Source organism: Pinus tabuliformis, chromosome Q, assembly GCF_031772625.1.
Source record: "Pinus tabuliformis cultivar Carrire ecotype Pingquan chromosome Q, CPIR1, whole genome shotgun sequence".
Taxonomy (NCBI): Eukaryota; Viridiplantae; Streptophyta; class Pinopsida; order Pinales; family Pinaceae; genus Pinus; species Pinus tabuliformis.
This window is the reverse complement of record NC_142296.1, coordinates 1313395034-1313401721: the sequence shown is the minus strand read 5'-3', so window position 1 is coordinate 1313401721 and position 6688 is coordinate 1313395034. Positions and strand designations below refer to the sequence as shown.

General features: G+C 33.1%; 1 pseudogene; it reads right to left on the bottom strand.

Annotated features, from left to right (window-relative positions):
- Positions 1 to 2359: 2359 nt before the first annotated feature.
- LOC149224661 (luminal-binding protein-like) lies at positions 2360 to 4794 on the bottom strand (annotated as a pseudogene).
- Between the last annotated feature and the right edge of the window lie 1894 nt (positions 4795 to 6688).

Sequence of the window (6688 nt, the reverse complement as noted above, 5' to 3'; positions counted from 1 at the left end):
CTCAGAGAAAAATTTATGACGATTTTCCCAAGGTCACCTGTTTGAGATGGAATTATGGAGCTTGCAAAAGGCCAAACTTCTTTGGATCATATCTACAAAAATATAGCAAGACAAGATCTAAAATTCATATATGAGGTTAACCAAGATTTTGGCTCCACATGGTTTCAATTTCAGCTCTAAAGCTTCGTAGAAAAAAAGGTTATAGCAAAAATGCCACAATGAACTATTTGAAGCAACAAAACCCTAAAATCCAAAGCTCTCATACCAAATGTTATGCAACCAAATTACAAAATATAAAAAGAGATAAATCAACGACTTCAAAATTAGCCTCTTCTAAGGGGCAATCACCTTTACATTACACAAATGAACAATTCTTGGATGATTCAAATGACAAAACCTCATTTCTATATATAAGAGTCTATGGTGTAACAATATAATGAGAGCCCTTAGACTCCTATATATAGAAAGGAGGTTTTTTCATTTGAATTGTCCAAGATTTGTTCATTTATGGTCAGAGGAATCTGGCAGGAGTGAAAGCTTGCGCTATTAAAGACCATCAATGAGTTATTCCACGTGGCATGGTTTTCCTTCAATAAGAGTGATGAGTGAGCAGATGCTATCGTCACAACTGGTTTGACAACTAAGTTATGAGAAGTTTTCTTAGGTATAAAAAAGCATTAAATTGTCCATCTTTTCAAAATATATAAAAAATTCTTAACTCATATAATTATAGAAATGTAGAAATATATATGAGAAAACACAATGAACATCATTTCCTCGTGGTCCTCTGAACTAGAAATGGTTACCAAGACTATTAATAACACGTCATAACAGTGTGATTTTCCTTCAAACGGTATTGGTAAATTTTTAAAGATATTAATCTACAAAAAAAAATATTAAAACATTTATTTTAAGATTTCATATTGTTAATAAATTAAAAATTAACTAAATTAAAAATTACTATTAATATTATCATTATTACATATAAAAAAATTAATCTATAAATTAAAACAAGATATACATTTAAAAAAACATGAAACAAGATTTTTAACTATAAAAGTTAAATTTCTACAATCCAATTAATAGTTATTAATAATTAAATTAAAAGTATGCACATTTAAATAAAAATAATCAAATATAACAAATTAACTAACTAATTAATTAATTAATCAATCAATTTTGTCATAACTCTTGGTCTAGTCAAATTTAGCTATTGCCTTTTCAATTGTAGTAGTCTACTGATCAAAAGTAGCTATTTCTTCCTAGATATTTCTTTTTAGCTATTGATGCCATGATCTCGTTCTTCATTTTGTCTTGACTATGTTGGTTTGAAATGGAGATACAAATGAATTTTTATGTGATTATAGCCAAAAACATCTACACATTCTATTTAAAAATAAACACATCTCTTATTTAAAAATAATAATAATAATACTAATTTAATTTTAATATCAAATTGATATAAAAATAAGACAAACAAATACTTACCGTCCAAAATGTGAAAAACCATAACTTAGTATCGCCCTTATAACCTACTAGATTTACCTGTAATAATAATAATTATTTGAAGAAAATATTAACAATTAATCAGAATTTAAATTCTTTAAAAGTAATTATTAATTAATATTAGAAAACAACAATTTTGACCAATCCTGTCATTAAATAAAACAACGTTTTTCATTATTCATATTTAAAATATTTGGACATGCTAAAGAAAGCTTACCTCCCATCCAGTCAAAACGATTTGGGGTTCACAATTGGCACTCCGACAGTCATAATTTATTACCCAATTTCTTTTTTGCTCAGATCACTGAGGAACACAAAAATTTAGACTTCAGAAAATTTAGACCATTCAAACTATATTAATATTAATAAAAAATTATAGACCATTCAAACTATATTAATATTAATAGAAAATAACATTTATTTCTTTTATTAATAAAAAATAACATTTTTTTCCATCTGAAAAGAAAGATGCACTGTATATACGGCTACCCTTAATGTCCACATTCGGCTTCCATACGTTCAACCCTGCACTTCCATGATGGACTGGCCCGCTTGGTTTGAATTATGCAACACCGTACTATCAAAAACGAACTCACAACAAATAAGGTATTAATTCCCGATATGATTGTTTAGTTTTTTTAAATCAGAATATAAAGTTTTAAATTAGCAATTGTCCTAAAAGGTACAACGAGAAGCGGATAGCATTATTAAATTGGACTTGTTGAATTTTTCTAGAATATTTAATTGGTTTGTAGAAAATCTTTGTTTTCTTGCACTAGATCATTGTGCAATTAGTTTTCTTTAGATATTTTGTTTATATCTATATTACAAGGAACACATTGAATGTCTTATTTCATTTCTTGATCAATTTGATGAAATATTCCATTATCCTTTGGTCAAAGTCCTCACTTGCATATTAGTGTACTCCGGGTTACAAAGCCAACCAAAAAAGTCAATGACAACCACCGTGCAGGTATTCAAATTTGTAATGTAAAACTTCTATTCACAGAGATTACCTCCAAGATGGGTATCCCAGTTTGTAGCCAAAAGCTAAAAAACTCCATTGTCAATAGTGAGAAAGCTAACATCAAACGTGCCACCACCAAGATCAAAAACAACAATATTTTTCTCTCCACCCTTCTTGTCCAAGCCATAAGCTATTGTTGCAGCTGTGGGTTTGTTGAGAATACGAGATACATTGAAGCCAGCAATAACTCGAGCATCCTTTGTTGCTTTGCGTTGTGCATGAGTATAATAAGTTGCATAAGCCCACAAGTTAATAGTCACAATGTAGTCAACAATTGGTTACCCACAACCTCATAAAAAAAAAGTAAAAAAGAAAGCATACCAGGGAAAGTCACCAGAGCATCTTTTAAAGTCTTGCCAAGGAATGCTTATGGAGTCTCATTCATCTTAGTCAAAATCATAGCACTTATTTCCTCAGGGCTAACATTTGTCTCTCCATCTCGTACCTGAACTTGAATATAAGGTTTCACATCTTTATTCACAATCTTGTATGGTACCAGTTTCATATCCTTCTGAACTTCTTTGTCTTCAAACCTATATAAAACAAATGTTTTCATTTAATTGTGCTCATCAAGTTTTAAATTATTTTCTTGAAGTTTGGATAGGGCAGAAATCAAATCCTGATCTGACCCCAACTAGAATGTTGCTCTACCCTGACTTAACATGACAATTTCATGACTAGCACCTTTGTGGGTTCAATATCAAGGCAAGAAATAGACTTGCAATAAATATAATTGTCTAATGAATGGGAAAATCAGAGATCAGAGTACTTACTTTCTCCCAATGTGTCTCTTGGCATCAAAGATGGTTCGGACATTGACTGCGGCCTGGTTTTTGGCAGCCTCTCCAATCAACCTCTCATTTTTCGTCAACGGCCACCCATGATGGGGTAATACGATTACCTTGGTCATTGGCAATAATCTCCACATGACCATTCTAGTAAACCACAACACACGAGTAAGTAGTTCCCATGTCTATACCATTCACCCTTCCCAATTTCGCACCTTCTTCCTTCGCAATCGAAGATGCAAGAAGGCATCATGAGAAAAATAAAATTCCCCGTGAAGAGTATCAGAAAATGCCTATATGTTACCAGGGAAAGGATGATTATATGGTCAAGTTTCTAGCATATATATTTTAACAAATTGCGGGTTTATAGTGGTCAAATTTTTGGCATATATATTATTAGTAGATATTTGTTAAATCGAATAAATTATAAACCTTGGTGTAAGTAGACAGCACAACATGAATAACCACGAAATATTTCAAAAACCTAGCAATCATTATTCTAGTAGGCCATCTAAATCAAGACAATGTTGTGATATTGGACTTGATCTTATTTATAATTGGAAAAAATAAAAAGGGCTGCCTATAATAGAAGCAAAGAGATGACTCCTTCCCATTTTAATGCATTCAGAGGATGTCAAAAAAATGTCCATGCTGTAAAATTACAACACCGCAGAAAAAACGTCTACCAAAAACTTAAAATGCAGCTCAATATTCTATCAAAAGAAACAAGAAAACTTAACACTCAACCATGAGATCTACAAGGCATAGCTGGCATTCATACATCCTTACAAAAAAAGCATTTTCTAAAAACTAACTTAAAACCTAGAAGACAATATAAAGATTTGAAGGATAATATTTATACACATCTAAAAAAAAGCTCAATGTGTTTGAAAACCTTTGAAAAAGTTGCGCATAGATCATAAAAACCTACCCCATCGGAATCCATTCTGGCAAAAACATTATCAAACCCAACAAATGGCCACAACACAATCGAATTCAACAAATGACGACCAAACACTCTCTTGAAAAGAGTGGTAGTCAATATGATATATATAATTATCCATTAGCTTTCATAAATATTTTATTAGAAGCCCTTAAGCGTTGAGGGCCAAACACTCTCTTGAAAAGAGTGGTAGTCAATATGATATATATAATTATCCATTAGCTTTCATAAATATTTTATTAGAAGCCTTTAAGCGTTCAGATTAGCACGGTCGATATTCAGACCCACTACGCGCCGAATGGTCTCGGCTCTCACTTTTTGAGAGGAATGCTCTGAGAATTTCTGAAAACATTGTTAGGATCAATGGTACTCTTTACCTTCACAAGTCTATCATAGTTATTCACAAAATATTTCTCACCCCATGACCTCCCTTCTTCAACGGTGGCCGTCCCATTGGGAGCTACACCCAAATCAAGATCCAGATAGTTCACATAAGCTACTCTCGGAGAGTTGAAAACATAAGGAGCCATATACTAGTATAACCTTCGAATCCAAACAATAGACTCTGCATCTTCGCTCAGATCATTCCATGTGATTTGATACTGTATCGAGTGCAAATTCCCTGCTCGATGAGGGAACGGTATCGCAGAGGGTGGTATTTGATCCATCACACCGCCTAGAGGATCGAGAAGAGCATAAGAATTTCCAGGCAGCTCTTCCAGGAATTTCCATGCTCCATGCTATGCCGATGGTGGAATACGGCTTTTGACGAAATCCGATTTTGCTTTGAAGTAACCTTTGTTGGAATCGTATCTGTTGCGTAACTCAGCCCTGTTTTAGTACCTAAAATAAAACAAATCCAAAAAAGTCTTTAGGCTATATGGTTCTCTCAAAAGTCAAGCCATCCTCAACTATTTGGAGAGAGATAAATTTAATTTTTGTGATTGGTAAAAGCCTTGTTTTTGGCCCAGCCAAGTTATGCAAAGCACACAAATTTGAAAATAGCATATGAAGAAATGGTAGCTCATCCATATTCAAATAAAGCAAAATGGTAGAAGTGCGTAAAGATGATCTCATAAAGTGTAAATGTAACTCATGGGATGGAAACTGGGTTGAGCAACCAAGAAATCACAATTATGAAGCCTTACTTTATATTGATTATTTTTCTCAACAATTAGCAGATTCTCGTTTATGACAAATTGTGTAGATAAGTTACATCTTTTATACTTTTATAAAAAAATTTATCAACCAAAATTAACGATATAAAAAGAACTTACAAAACCGAAAGCAATAATAAATATGTAAAAAATGAAACTTTTTAAATAACCAAAAATCAAACGAAGGTTTAATATAGTCAACCATAAACATAAATTTGTTGAATAATGAAATCCAACGTTTATTTCTTTAATACCATAGTGAAAAACTAGCACCACTTGGCCCACCATTTCGACTTCAAAATCATATGTTTCCCTTCCAAATACTTGGAAGCTCCCCTCGTGGAGAACTCCCTATGATGAGCAGGTTGGTAGAGCTTTCTCCAAAGGATTTCTAATAAGCTTGATAATTCGGTGTTTCATTCTATGAAATTAGCATTCCACCTTGTTCTTTTCAAATTAGTGTCGCAAGATCTACCTACTAATTAGTTGTTAGGTTTGAATACACCTAAAGTAATCATTAAATCTATTACTTATATTTATAGAGACTTCTTTTAGAAAGGAAAAAGGAAGGGAAATAAGTGTTAGCTAGTTGTCTAGGATAAGATATGCCATCGTAAACTAGCAAGGGTTCTAGGCTTGTGCCATATGTAAATATTGAACAATGTATTCGGAGAAAATTTATCATGGTGTTTGTTAGAAGGTGGAGTAGAGTTGTGGAAAAAAAGTTGGGATTAGAAGTATGGTAATTCCTCCTCCCATGTAGATATATTACAAGAAATTTATTATCCACTTGGGTCATCCATTTGATATTTGGATTTGAATAATTATAACTTGATTCAACACCATTCCTTTTCGGAAATTGGAAATGGTAGATGTGCATTATTTTGGAAGGATTCCTCGCCGCAAATGCTTCACATGGGAGGCCATACTTGTTATAGACATTTTTGTGCCTTACAGCATAGAGCATGAAATGTCAATAATCTAAGGGATCCAAAGTCCCTAAACATGTTGTTCCTACCCCTAGAGGAACAAGGTCAGCAAACCACAGCACTTCAGATCAGTTCTCCACTGAAAAACACTCAAAAACAGGTCAATTTTGGATCAAAGCAGCTGCTCCACTAAGCATCTGCGGTGAATGTCAAAAGCTCTATGGTGTACCTGCGCTGCATAGCAAGTGCAACAAAGGCTACCTGCGCTGGGCGTACTTTGACATGTGGAGGAATCTTTTCTCAATGTGCCAGTGCCCAGGAAGCTTCCAAAATGACAC